The 25898-nt window shown below is 37.2% G+C and overlaps 1 protein-coding gene and 1 pseudogene across 17 annotated transcripts in view; both read right to left on the bottom strand.

The window, feature by feature from the left end:
- The window catches only part of ERBIN (erbb2 interacting protein), a 150354-nt gene that overhangs the window by 99473 nt on the left and 24983 nt on the right, over positions 1-25898 (bottom strand). Inside the window, exon 1 of one of the 16 annotated variants that reach the window (XM_021939394.2) lies at positions 13606-13779. The exons of the other annotated variants lie outside the window; for them this stretch is intronic. The gene's annotated coding sequence lies outside the window, so the exon portion shown is untranslated. Of the gene's footprint in view, positions 1-13605; positions 13780-25898 lie in introns of those variants that run through there. 16 annotated transcript variants of the gene reach the window in all.
- Positions 18043-23840, bottom strand: LOC100999436 (annotated as a pseudogene). Its single transcript, XR_648048.4, has one exon. The product of XR_648048.4 is annotated as a U6 snRNA-associated Sm-like protein LSm8 pseudogene (transcript).

Genomic DNA, 25898 nt, shown 5'->3' with positions numbered 1-25898 from the left:
TTGTTCATCTTTTCTTACCTTCTAATAAAGTTTTCCTTTTATTACATTTTATCTCCTTTTATGGACTTTTAGCTATCCTACATTTTTGGTTGCTCTAGAAATTACAATATGCATTCTTCATTCAATATAGCCCATTTTCAAATGATATACCATTTCACATATAATCTAAGTACTATAAAAGAGTATGCGTATATTTACTTCCATCTTTTGTGCTGTCTTATATTTTACTGACACATACTATAAATTCTACAATACATTGTTATTTTTGGCTTTGTGCTATCCACTGTCATTTATATAAATTTAAAAACTAGAAAATAAACTTTCGTATTTATTCACATTTACCATTTCCTTCCGTCTTTATTTCTTATCATAGATCTGCTATTAAGGCTATTTGATCAATTTTTTAAATTTAAGATATTCTATTTTTCAGTTCCAGAATATGCATTTGGTTTTTTGGCATTTCCATTACTCACCTGAAATACTCAATCCCCCATATATTATCCTGCCAATTGCCTTAATGTTCTTTTCTCCTAATTCCAATAACTGGGTCATCTATAAGCCTATACAATCACCCTTTTCCATGTCTTTGTATATTTCATATATTTTATAATATTCTAGACACTATAAGGTAATAGTCAGAAATTCAGTATAATTTTATTCATTTGGTTTTGGGGCTTTTTTTCAGACAGGGTCTCAGTCACCCAGGCTGGAGTGCACTGGCACAATCTCAGCTCACTGTAGCCTCAACCTCCCAGGGTTCAAGTAATCCCCAATCTCAGTCTCCCAAATAGCTGGGACTATAGGCATGTACCACCACCACAGTCAGCAATTTTTTATTTTTTGTGGAGACAGGGTCCTACTATGTTGCCCAGGCTGGTATTGAACTCCTGGGCTAAAGCAATCCTCCTGCTTCCACCTCTCAAAGTGCTAGGGTTACAGGCATAAGCCACTACGCCCCACTATAATATTGTTTTAAGTGTTATTTCCCAGGGAGTGTAAGGTCCTTCTACTTCTCCCAGGATAAAGGTTGGAAATTCAGATTTCTAGTAGAGTCCATTTGAGCTGGGACTGGCAGCAGCTTTAATTAGACTGAATTCATCTGTAATAAGCCCAAATCCCAACCTCCCCATCACTGACCCAAAGTCACCTTTTCGATCTTGTCAAATCTGAGGTAGTAGAAGTTTGGGTTGCAGTTCCAAATATTTTTTCTTTCAGTTTACCTTTAGATTCAAGTCCAACAGGGCCCCAAATTCCAAGCACTCTTTGAATTTGCAGGACTACATGATTTCTCTATGCTTTCAATCCTCTCCTATCCTGCGACTTCTTGGCAAAATGTAACGGGAAGACAGAACCAAAGTATCATGCTTAATTATTTGATTTTTGTCTTTGAGGCTCTGTCAGAGTCCCACATCTCCCTTAAAGCCCCCACTGTCATTCAAGGATCCTAATTCTCGAATGCCTTTATCCTATAACTTCAATGTCTCTCCATATTATCCACCTATACTGATACCAGACACTTGCCCCCAGGCAGGCAAACCGCCACATTCACCTACACAGAACTCTTGTTAACTCTGAAATTCAGATCACTAAGGCTTCTTTGAGTCCACCAATTTTTGTTAGCCCTATTTTATAAGTGTAGGTCAAGGTAGAAGAATCTGTGGAATTCTCTTCCATCTCAGTGTAGCAGGACTGACATAACTTAGGAAACAAGAAAGCCTCAATTTTTTTTTCAACAGAAAAACTCGCTCATTCCACAATTAGACATATGACTACAAATGCAAACATCTCAGACAGAATTAACTATGAAAAGCTGACATAAGACCATTCTATAATCTGAAGGAAGAAGTGGGAGAGAACAAGGAAAGAAAACAGCTCAATATGGCTCATAACAATACTTGGAAAAGGTGAAACTGCATAAAATAAAGACTGGAAGTCTGCGGGTAAATTTCACCTGTTCCTAGCATAGAGTTGACTTGGCTATTTTCAACAATAGGTCAACAAAAGGTGTGCAAAAAGACATTTGTGACAATACGGATTACAAATATGTATATTCACAAAGCTGTTGCTTAATATGACAGGGAAATTAAATCATGGCATTGTTTCAAACCTAGAAATAGCTTTCTTGTCTAATCTTTCTTTTTTTGTGTGAGACAGTCTCATTCTGTCACCCAGGCTGGAGTACAGTGGCGCGATCTCAGCTCACTGCAACCTCTGCCTCCCGGGTTCAAGCAATTATCATGCTTCAGCCTCCACAGTAGCTGGGATTACAAGTGTACGCCACTACACATAGTTAATTTTTGTAATTTTAGTAGAGATGGGGTTTCACCATGTTGGCCAGGATGCTGGCCTCAAGTGATTCAAGCACCTCAGCTTCCCAAAGTGCTGGGATTATAGGTGTGAGCTACTGTGCCCAGCCTCTCATACAGTCTTGACTAGATTCTAAACTCTTCCCCATAAGATGCAATCCTGTAGCAGGATTAATTTCCCCACATGTATTTTATCACTTCTCTTCACTTCCTCATGTTTATGTCTACACCAGAGTAATTCCCAATCACCTTTGTTTCTCCTAGTAATTTGTAATAACTTCTTTTCCTCCATGAATTCATTATGCATGACTTAGGGAGCCCTAAATGGAAACAGAAAAAGGCAGTCAAATTCACTAGAAAGAACCCTAATTATGATGGGGAATATTAAGTCTATCCTTACAAAGAGAAACAGTCTAAAATACTCTAAACTGATTGTGACCACACACAGCAATATGCTATACCAAGCAGGTGTATTTTTTCTCTCATCTTAAAAAGAATCTCTCCTGAAACCACATCTCTCTCTACAGCTACCAACCCATTACTCTGCTGTCTTTTACAGAAAAATTCCTCAAACAAGTTGTCCACATGCAGTGACTTCAATTATTCTATCAAGTGTTCCTATATCCACTCCAATGACACTTTTGTCCCTATCGTTTCAAGAAAAACTGTTCTTAAAACATCTAAAGTCAATAGACAATCTGGCCAGGCACAGTGGCTCACACCTGTAATCCCAGCACTTTGGGAGGCGCCACGGCAGGCGGATCACTTGAAGCCAGGAGTTCGCGACCAGCCTGGCCAACATGGTGAAAGCCCATTTCTACTAAAAATGCAAAAATTAGCCAGGTATGGTGCAGGGCACCTGTAATTCCAGCTATTCAGGAGGCTGAGGCAAGAGAATCGCTTGAATCTGGGAGGCAGAGGTTGCAGTGAGCTGAGATTGTGCCACTGCACTACAGCCTGGGTGACAGAGTGAGACTCCATTGCGAAAAATAAAAAAATAAAAAAATACAGCTGGATGTGGTGGCTCACGCCTGTAATCCCAGCACTTTGGAAGGTCGAGGCAGGCAGATCACTTGAGGTCAGGAGTTCGAGACCAGCCTGGCCAACATAGTGAAATCCTGTCTCTACTAATAACACAAAAATCAGCTGGGCATCGTGGCACATGCCTGCAATCCCAGCTACTCGAGAGGCTGAGGCAGAAGAATCACTTGAACCCAGGAGGCAAAGGTTGCAGTGGGCCAAGATCCCGCCACTGCAATCCAGCCTGGGCGACAGAGCGAGACTCTGCCTCAAAAATAAACAAACAAATAAATAAATAAAATAAATTCAATAGACAATCTAAATTCATTTCTCCCCCTTGCTTTCTTAGCAGCATCGCTTCCCCTTACTTTCCAAGTTTTCTTCATTTAGCTTCCAACACACCACACATTCTCCTAGTTTTGTTTCTATACCACTGGTCAAACCTCAGTCTCCTTTGCTAGTTGCTCCTCTTTATGCCAACCTCTTAACTCATTCCTAACGATACAAAGAACACAGATCTTGGCCTTCTTTTCTATATATACTCACACATTTGGTGCTCATCCAGTCTCAATTCCTGAACTTTTATCTACCTTTTAAATACTAAGTACTCTAATGATTGCTATCTTAGTTTGGGTTCTCCCAAAGGCAATGACTGAGGTAAGAACCTGAGTAAAAGTAGTTTGTCTAGAGAATGACCTACGGGAACAGGAAGAGTAAGACAGGGATGGAAGAAAAGCCAATATAAGGAATAGTATACTATCAATGTCATCCCTAAAGATAACAGGGGATCAATCTACTTAAACCTCCCAAGAAGCATATAGATGGTCTCTCAAAATTCTCTCCAGATAGAATGAGACGTGACCTTTTATCCATCCAGTATGATACAGGAACAGCACTGCCTCTATAGGCATCACCTCTGCCTCACTACCAATCTATGCTTACTTTCTAATCTTTTTGGCCTCCCACAGAAAAGAAATCACTGGGGCCAAAAAATGAAGAGTGTGTTTGCAGCAGGAAGCTCAGCCTGAGGAGAGTCTAAGCTTTCATAGTATTATTTCCTGCAGGAGGGGTTAAAAATCAGAGGTGAGCCAAGAGAACTGTGATGCAGGACACCAGAAATGCCTGCTTTACTGAAGCCTGGACCACTCTCCTAAACCTCAGACTTGTATATCCAACTCCCCATCCAATGTCTCCATTCAGTGAAGGGATTTAAAGAAAAAAGCAGGAATTAATTATTTAGAAAAGAGAAACAGTAAAAATGACTAAATCCATCAGCTAGTTCTGTTTTTGGTAGAAGCAGACAAACATAAAGAACAGACAATTTCCCAGCAGATCTAAAGAAATAAAACATACGAGTAGGAATCAGAATGGTAATTTAACAATACAGATAAGTATTTTTAGGCAAGGTGCAGGTGGGAGGATCATTTGGGGCCCATAGTTAAGAGACCCGCCTGCACAACATAGTGAGCTCTTGTCTCTACAAAAAAATTACAAAATTAGCTGGGCATGGTGACACATGCCTATAGCCCCAGCTGCTCAGGAGGATAGCATGAGTCCAGGATTTTGAGGCTATCAGGCTACAGTAAGCTATGATTATGCCACTGCACTCCAGCCTGGGTGACAGGGCGAGGCCCTGCCTCAAAAACAAACAAACAAAAAAGTATTTTAAAAAATAAAAAATTACTAAGCTCAGTGACGTGCTTTACAATACATGACTTTATATAAAAATATAAATTATAAGAATTTTCTCAAGAAATAGAAAATCACAGATGAAATTAAGGGTGAAATTTGTCAAAATTACTACTGTAAAGGACAACATGAACCCAGTGCTTGCTTGCAAACTTTCAGGAGGTGAAATTTGCAAGGTTCAGGGTTCACAACAAAGAAGGAAGATTCAATATAACTGTGATACCAACACCTCTCAAAGTCAGTATAAAGCAACCATTTAGTTGCTTCTGTATAATTTAGGATTTTCTGAAGTATTCTTGAATCTAACATTTAGATCTAACATTAGAATTTAACATTTAGATTCAAGAACAAAAATGTTATATTTAGATTAAAGAATACTTCAAAAAATCCTAACTTATACGAAAGCAACTCAAATGCAACAGTAATAGTAAAACATGACTAAGGAGAATTGATTCTAGGAATGCCAAGACGATTTTTCTCTACGTGAGAACAATCTACTGACAATACCTCATCATACAATGAGACAAAAGGGGGAATACCAAAAGGTAATAAATCTAAATAAAAGTCAACATCTATTCTTGACAAAATTCTTAGTATATTAGAAACAGTGTATTTCCTCAATGGGAAACTAACCATCAGTGTCCAGAATAAAACACTAGAGATATTCCTATTAAAATAAAAAATATGAGTATTACCAATAAAGTACAAAGACAAACCACAGAATGGGAGAAAATATCTGTAAATCATATATCTGATAATGAACTTTTAGCTAGAATAGATAAAGAACTCTTAAAACTAAACAAAAAGACAAAAAACAAAACTTTAAAAAGGGCAAAGGATTTGAACAGGCATTTCTCCTAAAGATAAAACAAATGCCACAAAAAGCCCATAAAGATGCTAATATTACTAGTCATTTGGGTAATACAAATCAAAACCACAATGATATTACCATTTTATACTCACTAGGATGGCTGTAATCGAGACAGGCAATAACATACTGGGAGGATGTGGAGAAACTGGAATTTCAAAGACAGCTGATGGGAATACAAAATGGTGTGGTCACTTTGAAAAATAGGCTGGCAGTCCCTCCGAAAAGTTAAACACAATTATCATATGATACAACAATTTCACTCCTAGGTATCCAAAAGAACTGAAAACACATGTTCTTGGAAAAATTTGTAACTAATGTTCATAACAGCGTTATTCAGTGACCAAAAAGTAAAAACAACTCAAATGTCCATCAGCCAATGAATAAACAAAATGTCATCTATCCCTACAGTGGAGTATTATTCAGCTATAAAAAGGATGAAGTACTGATACATGATACAACATGTATGAACTTTGGAAACATTATGCTATGTTAAACCAGACACAAAAGGCCACATGTTGTATGATTTGATTTTTATCAAATATCAGGAATACTCAAGTCGACAGAGGCAAAGTAGATTAGTGGTTGCCATGATCTGGGGACAGACAAGAATGAGGAGTGAGTGCCAAGGAGTATGGGTTTTGTTTTGGTTTGGTTTGAAGCCCCGATGAAATGTTTTGGAATTAGATAGTGATAATGGGTACACAACTTGTAAAAATACTAAAAACTATTGAACTGTATACTTTAAAAGGGTAAATTGTATGTGAATTATACCTCAATTTAAAAATATATTTAAAAGAAAAATATTAGGACATCAGTTAATGTCACTTTTATGCATTTTCTTTTCTTTGAGACACTGCCTCTCTCCTCTGTCACCTAAGCTGAGGGGCAATGGCACAATCAACCTCTTAGGCTCAAAGCGATCCTCCCACCTTGGCCTCTCAAGTAGCTGGGACTACATGTGTGCACCACCACATCTGGGTAATTTTTTTAGTTTTTATTTGGTAGAGACGGAGTGTCGCTATGTTGCCCAGGCTGGTCTCAAACTCCTTGGCCTCAAGCAATCCCCCAGCCTTACCCTCCCAAAGTGCTGGAATTACAGGCATAAGTCACCATGCCTGGCCTCAGCCCACTTTTATGTATTAGCACCATAGATTCCAAACTGATTCCCTAATTCTATTTAGTCAGCACCTATTTTTTTTCCTTAAAATCATTTATTTTACTATCTCCCTTTCCACTTTAAAAACCTAAAATACATTACTTAATCCCCAAACCTCCTTAATCTACTCCCAATTTGCCTTTATACAACTTTACTACTGAATCAAATCCTTTGTTCAGGTGAGGCCTTTTGCCTTACTATGACTCCTCATTCCACCTACCCAATTCAATATACTAATTACTTCTTTGGTTCTTCAAGTGGTATTTTAAGAGAAACTCACTATAAATAAAATGTTTTTATGCAGTGTGTCTACTGCCCTAGAAACTAAACCAGACCTGTTGAAAAGCATGACCTGATTTGAGAATCTTAGATGTGAGTGCCACAGTGCATGAAATTCCACCATTAGTTATTTCTTCTGGTCCCTCCTCATACATCCTTTAGTAAAATGCAAACAAATCTGGAAGAGACAAGTTCCTAATTTCTTAAGGTGAATTTCTTTGTAAGTTTATTCTTTCCCCTAAACTGAACAGAAATAAAAGAACCAAAAAGAAACAGAAAAAAAGGTAGGAATTGGCAAAACAATGAGAGGTCAGGTTGAAGTTCTCATTTTCCTTGGGGTTAATTTAGGCTGGGAATGATTAGGAACATCAAAAACCTTCCAAAGAAAGCTAGATCACTCTCAACACCTTATTACAGCAGGATTTTCAAAGGTTAATTATTACCACTTATAAGCAAAGCTTTAAAATACCACCACTTGATGAAAATCTTATCTTTAAAAAGTTTCACTTTCAGTAGCATTCAGATTTATTTTAGGAATAAAATCCATAATCCTGTAAAACTATCCCAAACATCCCTTAGGGCTGAAGATTTATTTTGTAAGTGAAATAGTACAACAGATATGGAGAGGAAAAGAAGAAAAACAAAAATTTAAGCTTCTACTTAACCAAACATAATTTTAAGTAACAAATATTCTTTAAATTTTTCTGTAGAACTATGGGGTGCTTAGTGCCAAGTTCATTCACATACATGGCACTCCAAAACCCTCTAAAGTATTTTATGCATGTTGAAATATAATCAAAGGTCACAGGACAAATAAGAAGTCTTAGATGCAAAGTTTAATAGCATTTGCATAACATCAGTGGTTCTCAATGAGTGTGAGGACACCTCAGCAGGTCCACAAATGTCAAAGCCCCACATTATAGTAAGTCCACTATCAATATTCCTATTGAGAAAACACATATACATACAGATTTTTGTTTTTGCTGCAATAAAACTCCATGGCCCAAGGGTGAGAGCCAATCTAATAATTCAGTGCTAAGAGTTTGGCAATACTAAGATGGACAATAAATACCCACAAAAAATGACATAGCAGACCCCCTTGGAATAGCCCCCCAATTCACAATGACTCCTCCTTTCTCTGAGAAAAGGTTACCACAAATCCATAAAGCACCTTTGTACAAATTTTAAAACTGCAGCCCTTATAGGTATACAGCTTGGCAAGCAGCATGTGGAATAAGCAACCTGCACTATAATATAGAAGCCCTGTTGTGAGGGCTATTCTCCCATTTGAAAGGGGTGGCCCTCTAACATCTATTTTGGTACCAGGTAACACTGCCCTCCTAGATGGAGCAGACTGGAAAGGGGACGGGCACCTGACTCAAGCCAGTCAATCATTTCTCTCTCCCCAGGATATGTAAGTGGGACGGAAAGACAGCAAGTCTATCTCTGCATTTAACGGAACTGTAACATCTGAAGCCATAATCTATGGAGCTGCTGCCTTCTACCATATGGACACAGAAACAGAATGCTCATCTGAAAAGAGAAAAATATAAAAGAGTGATGGTTCTGGATTCCTGATGGCCTTCCAGTTACTTGTTCTAATTCCTTTCTGAGACTAACTGCATTCTAGCCCTTGAGTATCCATAAGAAACTATTACATCCTTATTATCTTATTTTTACTGGTTTCGGTTACTTTCATGCAATGGGTCTTATTAATATACTTTACTTATACCAAAGCTTTTGAGCTGAAATCTGAAAGTTCAAGTAAGTGAAAATTCAAATATAAATATGATTCTCAATTATTTTGCAAATCAGTCTGTCTCTGTCTTTCTACCCACACTCAAAGACTCAATACCCATTCTTCTAAAAACGGAACTTTGTGTTCCAAAGTTAGGAAATCTAAACCTGAAAACCTGATGTAACACAGGCTTTGAACACTGAAAAAAAAAAAAAAGCATGCACAAACAAGATAAATCTGCAACTGTCACAGTCACTTCTAGACAACTGACTGCCTTTTTCATTACACCTCAACCAATTTAGATTTATCATCAAAAAGACTAGACTTCATGGGCACAAAAAGGTCAAACCTAAACACTTTGGTAGCAATTCTGGACTAAAATAACAAATGGAATCAGTAAAATTAATGCTGAATGACCATATTTGGCTTTCTGATGCTAAATACAACAAATACAAATATGACAAATACGTCAGAAAGAAAACAAACATTTGCTGAGTTACTACTAGGTGCTGAACACTGAAGATACAAAGATAAATGGTCCCGGCCTCAAGGAGTTTCCAATTTTAGATAAAACATGATAGCCACCCAGCCCAGTGGCTCACACCTGTAATCCCAGCTGAGGCAGGAGTTGAGACCAGGAGTTCAAGACCAGCCTGGGCAACACAACACCACCCTGTCTCTAAAAATAAAAATAAAATTAGCCAGGCATGGTGGTGTATGTCTGTAGCCCCAGTTACTTAGGAAGCTGAGGCAGGAGAATTGCTTGACAAGCCCAGGAGTTTAAGGCCACGATGAGCTATGATTGCACGACTGTACTCAACTCTGAGCAAAAGAGCAAGAACACGTCTTAAAAAGAATATTAAAAAGTTACAAATGTGGGGGAAAGGAGACCAAATAGTCTGGTGGTAAGGGAAACAGACTAATAGGACAGAATAAAATAGAATATATAAACCAAAGTGTAGAATATCTGTACATACAGAAAAAAAGTAGTTAGTGTTGCCAGCGGACAAACTTAGGTAGGATAGACTTTGAAATATATAGGAATGACGTTAGTTAGCAGGGGGCCAGAACTTAAAAGCTTTAAATACCATACTAAGTAATATAAACTTTGACGGGTAAGCAGCAGTTTTTAAGACTTAAGGCAAAGGAGGGACATAGTCTAATTTAAGATTTAGATAGATCACTCGGTTAGCAATGCAGAACTAAAAACAATCCTGATACTATTTAGCCAATAATATAACTTACAAAATATGAGGTGAATGTCCCTATACCATCTCTTTCACTGTTTGGTTTAATAAATAAAAGTCATTAATACTTTAACAGTGTAGTCTTCATACTTCACCAGATTATGTAATTTGATGTAGACAATTAAAATGTCATGCATTCTTCTGTTGCTGATTCAATTACTTTGGGGCAAGGTAAGAAAAGTGAAACCACTCAATATATGAGAACCCGGTCTTTAAAAACAGGAACATCTGAAGTTTATCATGCTTAATATTTAAAAACAATTAATAGTAATTCCCTAAACAAAAATGGCAAAACAACTATATGTGATTATTGAAAAATAACAATATATGGCCACCTTGGAACAAATAGAACTGAAAAGCTAGGATATTTGAACAATTTAGGAGGCAGTATCTGAAACTACTGTTCCTAGAAAGCTATGTTTATATGTGGTTTTTGTTTTTGCTCCCTGGGGAAGCAGGGAATGGTTTAAAAGTGACACAAAATCAAGCTGTGTCAATGCAACTAGTTAAAACCTGCATATTTCAACACTTGACAATATAATTTTAATAGAAGGAATTCCCAGATAACAAAAAGCCTACCAATAAATCACTGAAAATTCAAGAAACAATATAGCTGAACATAAAAGTAGCTGGCTTTGGAAAAATACTGTTTTACATTTGAGTCCAGATTCCACCATTTACCATTCTGTAATCCTGAACACATTAACTCTTCAATCTCAGATTCTTTATGTCAAAAAACAAAGGGCATAAAAACTACATTTTCGTTAGCTGTTCTAAGAAATCCAAATGTCCAACACAAAGCCATATTGAGTGGCTTTTCTTGTGCTACGTTTCCCAAAAGTAACTGAATCAGCAACAGAAAACATAATTATACATAAGTTGAATAAATAATAGTTTTTCCTTTCTATTGAGGATACATAAGAGTAATTTGTTTCTTTGAAAATATTTTATTTATACTATTCATCCTCACAGGTACTTTTTGTGTTTGCCTCTTTACCTGTTTTATTGGGTGTGGGGTGACCATGGCTGGCTGGCATGCTTGTTCTCACATAAGCATTTTTTTTCTTTTTGCTTTATCCTCCGAAAGTTGCCACATTAGCATTTTTTAATTGACATATATCACAGTAGCTTAAGGTCGATACTAACTCTCATTCACTTATATGCCCTTAAACACTGTACTGCATTATTTTTACTATAAGAAGGGAAGAGACCACTCAATCATATTTCCCTTCTCATTTGAAACAAATATTTAGGAAAAGAAAGTAGTTGCATCATTCATATATTTATTTATGAATTGAGCTATATAATTTCTCCAAACTAAATTTTAAAATAAAAGTAATAGGCCGGGCGCAGTGGCTCATGCCTGTAATCCCAACACTTTGGGAGGTCGAGGCAGGTGGATCACCTGAGGTCAGGATTTTTGAGACCAGCCTTACCAACACAGGGAACCCTGTCTCTACTAAAAATACAAAAATTAGTAGGGCATGATGGCAGGCGCCTGTAGTCCCAGCTACTCAGGAGGCTGAGACAGGAGAACTGCTTGAACCCGGGAGGCAGAGGTTGCAGTGAGCTGAGATTGGGCCACTGCACTCCAGCCTGGGCAATGAAGCGAGACATCGTCTCAAATAAATAAATAAATAAAATTAAAATTAAATAAAAGTAATAATGCAAGTAATTCTGCCTATCTTCTTTACTCAATAAATGTAGGTCTTGTAATGAGTTTGACAGTGATGTCAATTTTCTTTTCCACAGAGCTTCTCAAAGTCTGATAACTGCACTTTGCTAAATGTTACTCTAGTACTTAATTATATTTTCCATACAAGAGAGGCACTGAACACAAGCCAAATATATCCTATTTGATATTCAGTGGAAGAAACAGTGACTTTTTCTTGAACCTATAGAAAATCCTCACCATGCCGGACAAAGATGTATAACGGTCTCCCCATCATGATACCTTCCATTTACACTGACTTTAGAACTTAATCCCTAACCAACAAGATGCCACTATTTTGCAGAATGAGGTCTGTGGTAGGCATAACATTTTCCACAAATTCTTTTACACTTCTCCCCTCAAGAGGTGAAATCTTCTTCCCCAACACTGGAATAAGAGCTGGTCTTAGTGACGTGCTTCTTAAAAACAAAATACAACAGAAGTGATGCTATATGACATCCAAGGCTAGGATAAAAAGGCTAATACAGTTGCCACTTAGGCTTTTGCCCTTTTCCTTTCATCCACTTGCCCTCTGAAACCAGCCACTTGCTGTAAGGAAACTCAAGTCTTACTGAGAAGCCACATGCAGGTGCTCTGGCTCATGGCCCCTGGCAACCATCTAACTGCAACCACATAAGAACTTGAGCAAGAACCAACTAGCTAAGCCAAGATAAGCCCTAGACCCATGATAGGTAATAATGATGACTCTTCTCGGTTTATAATATCACTAAGTTTCAGATGGTTTATTTCACAATAAATAATCGGTATAAGGTCTGATTAACCAAAAGCACCTTTGTTGGAAGAAACAATCATGCACTGCTTGACAGAATATGTTCTAAGAAATGCACTGTTTGGCAATTTCATCATTGTACAAACACCACAGAGTCTACTTACGGAAACCCAGATGGTATAACCTACTACACATCTAGGCTATATGGTGTAGCCTATTGCCACTAGACTAAGAACATGTACCACATGCTGATGTAGTGAATATAGCAGGCAACTATGATACAATGGTAAGTATTTGTGTATTTAAACGTACCTAAACATAGAAAAGGTACAGCAAAAATATGGTATAAAAGATTACAAAAAAAAAAAAACTAGTACACCTATCATAAATGGAGCTTGCAGGGCTGGAAACTGCTCTGGGTCAGTAGTGAGTGAATGTGAAGGTCTAGGACATTAATGTACACTACTGCAGACTTTATAAACACTTAAACTACGTAAATTTATTTAAAAATTTTTTTCTTTAATAATAAACCTTAGATTATAACTTTATAAACTTTTTCTTTTTAAAAAAATCTTAACTTTTGTAATAACACGGTGTAAAACACAAACACACTGTACAGCTAACCAGAATATTTTTTCTTTTTCTTAAGAGATGGAATCTCACTATGCTATCCAGGCTGGACTCAAACTCCTGGGCTCAAGCCTCCTAAGTAGTTGGGACTACCAGGCACACACTACCACACCCAGCTCCTATATCCTTATAAGTTTTTTTCTTTCTATTAAAAAAAATTTTTTTTTAACTTTTTAAACTTTCTTGTTAAAAACGAAAACACAAACACACACATTAGCCTAGGCCTACCCAGGGTCAGGATCATTACTATCCGTCTTCCACCTCCATATCTTGTCCCACTGGAAGGTCTTCAGGGACAACAACACAACTGGAACTGTCATCTCCTATGATAACAATGCCTTCTTCTGGAATACTTCCTGAAGGACCTGTCATGGGATGATTTATAGTTACCTTTTTTTTTTTTTTTTTTGACACAGAGTTTCACTCTTGCTGCCCAGGCTAGAGTGCAATGGTGCGATCTTGGCTCACCGCAGCCTCTGCTTCCCGGATTCAAGCGATTCTCCTGCCTTAGTCTCCCAAATAGCTCGGATTACAGGCATGCGCCACCATGTCCAGTTAATTTAGTATTTTTAGTAGAGATGGTGTTTCTCCATGTTGGTCAGGCTGGTCTCCATCTCCCGACCTCAGGTGATCCGCCCGCCTCGGCCTCCCAAAGTGCTAGGATTATAGGCGTGAGCTACCATGGCCGGCCTACCTTTTTATATGGAGGAGCACACTCTAAGATAATAAAAGGTATCATACAGTAAATACATAAACCAGTAACAACTGTTTACTGTCATTGTGAAGTACTGTGTACTGCACATAACTGTACTATACTTTTATACAACTGGCAGTGCAGAAAGTTTGTTTACACAAACATCAACACAAACCCATGAGTCATGTAATATACTATAAAATAAGTATATACCAGCTATACCACTAAGGAATATTTTTCAGCTCCACTATAATGTTATGAAACCAATATTGTTTATATAGTCTATTACTGACCAAAATGTCATTGTGTGGCACATGACTATATATTAAACAATTTTACAGAAAATGTTCAACTCGAACGTAATTTCAGATGAGAACATATACAGAAAAAGCCTAACATACCTTGTTATAGTAGAGGTTAACTGCATCGTCATTTTATTTGCATGTGATGATGCTTCAAGGGACACTATTTGATCCCATGGATTTATCAAGAGGATACAAGCATGAATATATACAAGATATATGGGCTTAATGAGCTTACATTCCAAGAAGGAAAAAACAATAGTAAATGATAAGAAAAATTCAGACTGTGTTAAGTGCCATGAACTAAAAACATATTAAGGGGAGAAGAATCAGAGGAAGAACAATTTCAGACAGAGTGAACAAGAGAAATCTCACTGAAGGTTAAATCTGATAAGAACTGGGCCAGGTGCAGTGGTTCACACCTGTAACCCCAGCACTTCAGGAGGCTGAGATGGGCAAATCACTTGAACTTAGAAGTTCAAGACTAGCCTGGCCAACATGGTGAAACCCACCTTCTACTAAAAGCACAAAACTTAGCCAGGCATGGTGGCACATGCCTGTAGTCCCAGCTACTTGAGAGGCTGAGGCAGGAGAATCACTTGAACGCAGGAGGCAAAGGGTGCAGTGAGCCAAGATTGCCCACTGTACTCCAGCTTGGGCAAAAGAGTGAGACTCCACCTCAAAAAAAAAAAAAAACAAACAAACAAATCTGGTAAGAACAGCCTGTCACAGATCGGGAGAAAAGCAATCCAACCAAAGGAGAAGGTATAAATGCCTGGACGTGGCAACAAACACCAGCGTGACCACAGCATAATGAACACAGAAAGAATCATGTAAGATGACATCACAGAACCCAACCAGACCAAGTACCCACCTTATAAATCATAATAAGCAGTTTACATTTTATTGTAATCACAATGAGAATTCATTAGAGGGTTTTAAACAAGAAGAGTAATATCTAATTTAAGTTTTTAAAAGATTGTTCTGGCCAGGCACAGGGGCTCACGCCTGTAATCCCAGCATTTTGGGAGGCCAAGGCGGAAGGATCACTCAAGGTCAAGAGTTCAAAACCAGACTGGCCAACATAGTGAAAACCCATCTCTACTTAAAAAAAAAAAAAAAAAAAAAAAAAAAAAACTATATATATATACACACACACACACACACACACATTAGCTGGGCGTGGTGGCCTGCGCCTGTAGTCCCAGCTACTTGGGAAGCTGAGGCAGAATTGCTTGAACCTGGAAGGCAGAGGTTGCAGTCAGCGGAGACTGTACCACTGCACTCTAGTCTGGGTGACAGGGTGAGACTCCATCTCAAAAAAAAAAAAAAGATTGCTCTGGCTGCTATATTGAGAAAGTGCTATAGAGAGGCAATATTAGTGCAAATGTCTACAGTACCTGAAAATCAATGCTTCTGCATAGGATAAGTGCCCTACAAACCTTGGCTATCATTATTATTGCTGTCATCATACACAACCCACGTTGTTGCACGTATATAGTTTTCCTTCCTCTGACAAAGTATATATTCCTGGAGGATAGAACTTCAGTAATCTTATATAAATGAGTATATCAGAATTAGAGATTTTACCAAACTACACTGTGTGTCCTCCAACCAGCAGGATTCTGCCCCAAAAGGCCTGGGACATAGTCAAGGCATGTACATGTTATGGGCTCCCCAGGGGATTCCAATATTGTGCCTTAAAACCACTAGTCAGCGCCATTCCTCTTCTACATCATCCTCTGATACAACGCAAAATCAATGTTTAACAGATTTCTAGAATTAATGACACACATGTTCAATTACGAAGTAGCTGCTTTGAAGCAAATGTAGTAAGAGGTTCACTACTGCTTAGTTAGTTATATTTCAGGCCTCAAACAACCAGAGGTATTAACCTTCACCGAAATCCATCTAATATTAGAGTTTCATGGAACCCGACTTTCAACTTGAAAGAAAATACTCACACTGGCCAGGCGCAGTGGCTCACACCTGTAATCCCAACACTATGGGAGGCCGAGGCAGGCGGATCACAAGGTCAGGAGACTGAGACCATCCTGGCTAACACGGTGAAACCAAGTCTCTACTAAAAATACAAAAAATTAGACAGGCGTGGTGGCGGGCACCTGTAGTCCCAGCTACTTAGGAGGCTGAGGCAGGAGAATGGCTTTTGTATTTAATACTCCGTGAGGCAGAGCTTGCAGTGAGCTGAGATCCCACCACTGCACTCCAGCCTGGGCCACAGAGCGAGACTCCATCTCAAAAAAAAAAAAAAGAAAGAAAAGAAAAGAAAAGAGAAAATAATCACACCAAAAATGCAAATCACTTATAAAAAAATAAAATTTGTCTATATTAAAATTTCACTACCAAAACAACTTAGCAGTGGTAAAGTAACATGGTAAAGTAGTAAAGTATACAACTTAGCATTGGTAAAGTAACAGCACATTCTCATTTATTTTCCCTAAGAATTTCATGTAAAGTAGTTTTTTTTGTTTCTTTTTGAGATCGAGTTTCCCTCTTGTCACCCAGGCTGGAGTGCAATGGCACCATCTCGGCTCACTGCAACCTCCACCTCCCGGGTTCAAGCGATTCTCCTGCCTCAGTCTCCCGAGTAGCTGGGATTACAGGTGCCTGCCACCATGTCCAGCTAATTTTTTCGTATTTTTAGTAGAGACGGGGTTTCACCGTGTTGGCCGGGCTGTCACGTAAAGTTTTTAAAGCTCAAAAGCAAACTCTAGATATAGCTGACAGAGTGATAACTTGAGAATTCCATTTGTTTGGTTGTATCCTACTCAAAGTTGCCAATTTAATATTATTCAGTTAATAGTTTCCAAATAATAACAACCAACGCATACAGGAAACTACTTTAGAAAGGAACAAAAGAATAAAAAACTAATTTATTCACCTTTATTTGGATGGATCTATGAGAATTATTGCTATGCAATAAAAAGCAATTCTAAAGTAGTTATTTTAACTAATTCCATCAAAAATTTATCTTTTAAAAAGTAATCAATCACATGATGAAACTTCTATGAATAATGGAATTATGACCTGATACTCAAATGAGACAAATGTATATTTTGTTGTTTTAAAAAATTAATCTCGGGACAGACAGATCATCTGGAAAACAAAAAAACCTTTAACTGGAAAAGATAATATCCTATGAACAACCACTGTAAGAATTACAAATCAGACGCATTAGACTAAATTAAACAATCCTAATTTTCAAAGTTTTAAATTTTAGAACCATTCTTAATTAGTATTACTAAACCAAACTGTTCATTGATTAACAATATCAGATTTAAAGGCTTTAATTAGAAGTGCATAGTTACACAGAGAATATTACAGTCATGGAAAAATAATTTTGCCAGTTCGAGTATTACTTGTTTACCTTTCTAACCTCACGATGAACCATATGTTTGAAGAAAATTGTGGGCCCTGATGAAAATTACTAAAAAAGGGGGAAAATAATTTAAGATACTTAACTCCTCAGTATTAAATATAAAAGCAGGAATATGAAACACCTTCATTTATGAAATGTCTAAATATAAATATACCATCACTTAACACAATATATTATAGTAAAAAGCTATGGAGGTTTAGGCAGAACCACTGTGTACAAATTCATTGTTTCTTCTCTCACACTGCATAAGTCCTATTATTTGGTTTTAGTTATTCCACACCCAAATTACACACACACACACACACACACACACACATATCTATAAACCTGTATTTTAAACTATGAAGCCTTACGGATGGATTCTGACATTTTTCTAGTAGCTCAATAGCCAATTTCTCCAATTTTCCAATAAAATTTCATAGTGGCAATTTAAGAAGAAAACAAGAAATGCTGAATCAAACACATTTTATATACATTTTGGGACACAAGTCAGGAAGGAAATCACTGACCTATAGAACTTTTGCATTCAAATGTAGAAACACTCACTCTTGATTCTCTTTATTCAGATATCATCTTTAATATACATTATACATTTACAAACAACAATTGCTCTTCCATCCACATAGCTTTAAAAAATGTGACATAGTCAAGCACTTTAGTAATTACTCTAACAGGCATTTCTTTCAGATATTAACTTAAAATATATACAACTTATAAGAAATCTTACTTGGTTTTACAACTCTCTGGTAAAACGTCAGACAACTAGCTTTCTGCAGCACCAAAAAGACACAGTACTATGTAAGGCACCTCATTAGTGACTCATCTGTATGCTCCCATGATACCAGCACAGGAATCATCTCAGTCAAATTGACCACTTACTCTCAAAACCAAAAAGTACCCTCCCCACCAAAGATACCTAAAATTCATCATCACACATTCTCTACCTCAAATGCAAAAGAACTAGACTACAGAATAAGAGAACTGACAAAAAAAAAGTTATCAATAGTCACACTTAATATTATAAAATAAAGCTGGAATTTCCTAATGGAAATAAGCCTGGATGCTCTTTATTAGACTCCCAAGCCCCTCAAAAACAGCATTTTCACTAACTTTAACTGCTAGCTAATGTTAACTTACAAGTCCATGGATCAACCCCAAATTAAAAACTCCTGCTCTTAATAATTACAACTAATACATTTACATTGGCAATAGAGATCTACAGTCCCTTATTCAAACTCTTCAGGCCAGTAGATGTGCTTCAGAACTGAGAATCTGGAAAATACTGCTGCAGAGAAGTATAATTTATAAATATTAACTCTCATGGGAAAATGATATAAACAAACACCAATATTAGCCTCACATCGCAGTTCAGTGTAAGTCATATTTTATCAACCAAATGAATTAGGGAAAAAAGTTCATGCCCAGGGGTGAGGCTACAGTATCAGAACACTTGCTTGTGCATAACTAAGGTGACCTGCCCTCTTCAAGCAGCCCTTTTAACTGGGAGCAAAGCGAAGACAGCAAAAAAAGAGAAAAGTTCAATTTTCAGGAATTTCTGAATTTCAGAATTGCACAGAAGGAATTGTGGACCTAAAATTGGGATGTTTTAAGAAGGTTTTTATCAAATGTTTAAAATGTTTCCCTATTAATGGAAATTAAACACATATGGATGGGAAGGTTTAGGTAATTGAGACTGTCAGTAGTTGTCAAAAGAGTCGTTTTGAAAATACATGAGAACACTTTCATTGTCACAATGAATGGACTTGCCAAAGGCCAGTGATGGTTAATATCCTGTACCAACTTTTAAATGTCCTCCAGCCTTGAAGCTGAAAAAAATTTTACAATTATCTAAGCCTAGAACCTAACTGTACACATATAAAGACAAAGGGATGGAGTTTTTTTACACAGTAGTTTAATAGACTGTAAATTAAGGGAAGATTAAACTTGTTTGAAATTTTCCCAAGTGTTGTCTCTCCACTTGAAAAAATCTTGTCAAGGATAAGCAGTATCTTTTTTTTTTTTTTCCACAAGGATGTAAATATTTTTCTGTTTTCTTCTCATCACAAAGATACACACTTTGGCCTATACATGAGTTGATCAGAAATTTTGTGGACTAGCCTGGATATCTAAACACTACTTACAACATTGTTTCTATCAATTATTTAAAAAACTAAGTTGATGTCTTCTGAAATCAGGTTTATGGATAATGAATCACGGAAAATTGCTGACAATAATAGCTAGCACTACTTCAATATAAACTTAATTTACTCACATTTATAAACACTAATATTACAATTCTTAAAAATTAAAAATTGAAGACTACATGGAATCAATTTTTTTCACATAATATACTGTCTGTAAAATTCAACATTAATGTGTTCGTATTACTTTCATACCTAATCAATTGGGCATCAAGAGACTTTACCAATTATCTCTGTCAATTCTACCACTGCTAGTAATTCTTAATACTCAAGTTGGAATTTTGGGCCAATCTATTAAAACCTTGTTAGCATTTTTGTTTTCTCAAGCAAACACGTTTTTACCTACCCACACCTCTCAGTGCTAGAGAGCAACTTTTAGAAGCACTAGCAAACCACCACCAGTGGAATCGGATAAACGCCGGTGATTCAGATAACTCCAGGAAAGATTTACCCTCCTGTGATTTTCCTAAATATCAGGCAAAGAAAACACATATATCCTATACTACTAATGTTATTTGAATGCTTGGTTTACATAGCACACTAATTTCTCTTTTCCACTAGTTTCCATAAATACTAAAGTATCAAAAAGTACTACTTTTGGCTAAAAGTTTTCAAAACAACCTTTATATTTTCACACTATTTAATTAAAAAAAGAAACCAAGCTACCAAACTTATATTCAGGCAAAAAAAAAAAAAAGAGTTTTTCTTTCCCCAATAAAATGTAGAAATATTTTAATTTACATATTACAATGAATCAATAACGAGTCAAAATCCAGTTACACATTCATAAAAATTCCATATATCATCCTCAGAATAATCAGTTTCTGTACAAAGATTTACAGGTGTCCAAGTATGTAGTTTTTCCTCAGTGTGCTAGAGAATTTAAAGGCTCTGTTCGAATATTCCCCAAATCAAGCACAGAATCTGTTTCTTCATCAATTTCTCCAATGACTGCAACGTTGTCACCTCTTACAATGTATAATCCCAGTACCACTTGCTTTACCCCTTGTGAAGAGCTGAATACTCGCTCATGGCTTTCATCCAAAATCAAATTAATGGTCTGGTCAAAACCTTTCAGTGTTCCCACAATCATTCTCCCATCAGATGTAATAACGGCAACAGTTCGGTCGACGTAGTTCTCCAAGGCGGAGGTCATGCTGCTCCGCCCGGCAGTTCGGGGTAACGCAGGGGTGCCGGCGACAAGCAGAACTGAAAGGGCGCGCCAGAACCCGGCAGCGGTTCGCGCCTGCGGGCCGCAGCAAATATCGTGAGAGTTACTGCTTACAGCAATGCCTCTCTTAATTATAATTTGGTTGCCAATCTGCATGAGTAGCAGTTGCATTCATGATGAGCCTACATCCAAGGACAAAAGCATCATTCTCAACTCTGGCTGCACATGAGAACTATCTATGCCCAGGCCAACACCCTTAACCAATTAAATTAGAATCTCTAGAAGGCAGGACATAGGCATCAGTATTTTTGCTCTGTTTCATTGTTTGTTTTTGAGGTAAAGTTTATGTATAGTGAAATGCAGAGGTCTTAAGTCTACAACTCTATTGGAGTAACAAACACCCCAATCAAGATACAGGACATTTCCCCTACTCAGAAAGTACCCTCCTGCCCTACATCCAGTCAGTGCCCCCACTTTCCATAAGCAATCATTCCTCATATTTCTAATGCTATAGCTTCATTTCTGAACTTCATATAAACATAATCCATCACATAGTGTGTACTCTTCTGTACCTGACTTCTTTCACTAAACACACTGTTTCAGAGATTCATTCATATTCATTTCATCAAGAAAAAAGTACTTCATTCTTTTTGACTGCAGAGTAGTATTCCAGTATATGAACACACTGCAATTTGTTTATCTGTTCCTTCTGTTGACCAACAGCGGAGTTGTTTTAATTTGTGGACTATTAAAGCTGTTATAAATCTCCCTATACATTTTGGGGACATGTTTTCACCTCTCTCGAGCAAATACCTAGGAGTGGAACTGGTGCAGCTGTATGTTTAATTTTAAAAGAAACAGGCATCAACTTTTTTTTACGGTTCCAGGTAACTCCAATGCAAAAAGCCTTTATGTTTTCTAATGTGGTCATGGCAAAGTATTCTAACATTTTTGTCTGTCCCATGTTTTCTTTTCCAGTCAAGAAAAAATTATGTTGCATTTTCTTTTTAAATCCTTTGTATGGGTTGGAAGATTATACTACCTATGAATTTCACTTGAAACAGAAAAAAGGGGCATTTAAATATATACGCTGTATAAAAGGGGGCACAGAGTCATAAGAGTCATATGATTTGAGAACCAGATGAATTTGACTGAATCTGTCACCAGAAAAATAAAAATTTATGTATAATTCCAATGTCGTATTCCATTTGTATTTGAGAACTATGAAGTCCATCCTCAGAATACTTACAAGTCCACAGACCAACCCCAAATTAAAATCTCCTGCTCTTACATTAAATTCTATGAGTCTTGACTTCACTGTGTGTAAGATGACCAAAGATAGAAATCATAAAATATATTAAACTACATAAAACATATGACAAAGGACACTATCAATTGTGTTATTAAAAGTTATGAAATTAAAGAATCTAAATATTAAGACTTCTTCTAAATCAATAAGAAAAAGATGGCCTCCACAGAAAAACGAAAAAAAGGGCAATAAACACATGACTCCTAAAATGAAATAAAACCAGCCAGAATATTTAAGATGCTCACCTCATTAGATGAATTTTTAAGTGATCAAATTACCATTATTTCCATCAGATTGACAATTAAAAAAAAAAAAAACTCGTAACACCACGTGTTAGCTAGCATTATATAGACACATCTATTATCACACTCTTAGTGGAGGCATACAATAGTATAAATGTCCTTGATGACAATTTGACAACATGTATACATAAAGTTAATGTCTATACGCAATGTCTACTTTTAAAAATTTCTCCTTAGAAAGTACAGATGCTCCTTGACTTATGATGGGAGTTACATACCGATAAAATAATTTCAACTTATAATAGGTTTAAGTAAAAAATGCATTTAATACACGTAACCTACCAAACATCATAGCTTACTCTAGCCTACTTTAAGCACGCTCAGAACACTTACATTAGCTGCAGTTGGGCAGAATCACTAAACACAAAGTCTATTTTATAAGAAAGTGTTGAACATATCATGTACTCTACTGAATACTGTATTGAAAATGAAAAACTGAATGGTTGTATTGGTACTCAAAGTAGGATTTCCATTGAACATGTATTGCTTCACACCACCATAAAGTCAAAAAATCCTAAACTGAACCATCCAAAATTGGGGACAATCTGTACTAAAAAATCAACTAGACATATGTACCAGAGTTTCACAAAAAGGGTTAAATTATAATAGCAAAAAATAATGGGAGAGGGTGCTAAATAAATATACCTTAGTAGTGGTTGGTTAAATATAGTCTGACTCATCCAAGCAACTACATTCTAAGCTGCTTGTAATATTATTACCATACACAAAGAGCAGCATGGTTATACTACCTTGAAGAAGGCCAGGCATGATGGCTCACACTTGTAATCCCAGCACTTTTCAAAATCCCCGTTTTAGGTGTATTCTGAAGATCACTGGTGATATGACAATGTCATTTCCAAGTGGAATTATTAAAGTCTTCACCAGAAATTCAACTCCAGCTATGTTGTGCTTCAGGGTGAAAAAATATCAGCAGACTAGAGCAGATTTTTCCAAATGCACAACTTGTGTTCAGGTTTATACACCTTTTGTTTTGAAGGTTGAAATTTCTTTTTAAGAAATTTTTTCCTGCCAGGGGCAGTGGCTCACCCCTGTAATCTCAACACTTTGGGAGTCTGAGGCAGGTGGATCACTGGAGCCTAGGAATTCGAAACCAGCTAGGCAACATGGCTAAACACCACCTGTACCAAAAAAAAAAAAAGTACAAAAATTAGCTGGGCGTGGTGGCACGTGTCTGTAGTCCCAGGCTGAGGTGGGAGAATCGCTTGAGCCTGGGAGGCAAAGGTTGCAGTGAGCTGAGATTGCGCCACCACTGCACTCCAGTTTGGTGACAGAGCGAGACTCCATCTCAAAAAAAAAAAAAAAAAATTATCTTAAATGCTGTATGATTATTAATCACCCCAGTTCAGTGAAAAGATAAGTAAATGAATGCATGCATGCATGCTATATGGGCATTTAAAAAACATCACCACTACCACCACACACACACACACACACACACACCCAAAGGGCCTTCATTTCTGATCCCCAACTACCACAGGATTCAATAATGTAGTAGACACTCTACCACAGAAGGCACTCCTAATATCTAACAACAGCCACATTCTAACATAACATTAGACAAATGTGAACTCTTCTTGCTATACAGTGGTCTCCCCTTGTTAGGGGGTGAATACATTCCAGATCCCTCAGAATACACCTGAAACCACAGATAGTGTTGAACTCTATATATACCATGTATTGTTGCTCTAATAACTGAAACAGCTACTACTAAGTGACTAATGGGCGGGTATCATATATGGATATGCTAAACAAAGGGATAATTCACATCTTGCCCTGGATGGTGCAAGATGGCACAAGATTTCATCACTCTACTCAGAACAGCATGCAATTTCAAACTTATGAATTATTTCTGGAATTTTCCATTTAATATTTTTGGACTGTAGTTGACTGCGGGTAACTGAAATTGCAGAAGGCAAAGCGTCATGTAAGGGAAAACCATTGTAGTTGTCACTGAATTCTAACAACTTACTGACCTGAAGTTACCTCTTGTCCGATAGCCAAAATCACCTGGGATATGAGAAAATTTTCTCAAAGAAACACATATATCAATCTATATTCTGATGTTTTTTTTTTTTTCTCGGTTTTGTTTTGTTTTTTTTGAGATGGAGTCTGTCGCCCAGGCTGGAGTGCAATGGCACAATCTTGGCTCACTACAACCTCTGCCTCCCAGATTCAAGTGATTCTCCTGCCTCGGCCTCCCAAGTGGCTGGGATTATAGGCATCCACCACTGTGCCCAGTTAATTTTTCTATTTTTAGTAAAAATGGGGTTTCACCATGTTGGCCAGGCTGATCTTGAACTCCTGACCTCAAGTGATCCACCCACCTCGGCCTCCCAAAGGGCTGGGATTACAGGTATGAGCCATCATCCCTGGTCCCCCAGAGTTGATTTTCTTTTCAAGAAGCAGATTACAACAATTGAGAAGCAATGCCAAAAGCTAAAAAATTCAATGTTGCTAATTCAGCACATACTTTGTAGACACAAAAATTCCTAAATATTCTCAGTGGCCCCCATATTTGCTACACAATTGGTTGGCATTTTTTTTAAATCCGAACCATTTTAAAACATTTTTTAACATAAAAGTCCTAAGAATATATGGTGCACTTTTTGTTTTGTTTTGTTTTTATAAGACGGAATCTCACTCTGTTACCCAAGCTATAGTGCAAGAGGGGCAATTTCAGCTCACTGCAACCTCTGCCTCCCGAGTTCAAGCGATTCTCCTGCCTCAGCCTCCTGAGTAGCTGGGATTACAGGCGCCCACCACCATGCCTGGCTAATTATTGTATTTTTAGTAGAGAAGGGGTTTCACCATGTTGCCCAGGCTGGTCTCAAACTCCTGACCTCAAGTGATCCCCCCACCTCAGCCTCCCAAAGTGCTGAGATTACAGGTGTTAGCCACTGCACCTGGCCCACAATGCGTATTTTTTTTTCAGTTCTGAAAACCCTCATTCTTTGAGCAAAGATATTCCTGCTAAAACTGTTTCACATTCAATTATTAAACTTTTGTGGGACATGCCAACCTCAATAAATAATCACATTTGTAGTATATTTATCAAGATAAGTGCTATATATTCATAAAAGCAAATTAACACAAAAAAGAAACAGTATGAAGTAGTATTTAC

This window comes from Papio anubis, chromosome 5 (genome assembly GCF_008728515.1).
Source record: "Papio anubis isolate 15944 chromosome 5, Panubis1.0, whole genome shotgun sequence".
Lineage (NCBI taxonomy): Eukaryota > Metazoa > Chordata > Mammalia > Primates > Cercopithecidae > Papio > Papio anubis.
The sequence above is the reverse complement of the archived record's forward strand: the minus strand, read 5'-3'. Positions and strand labels throughout refer to the sequence as shown.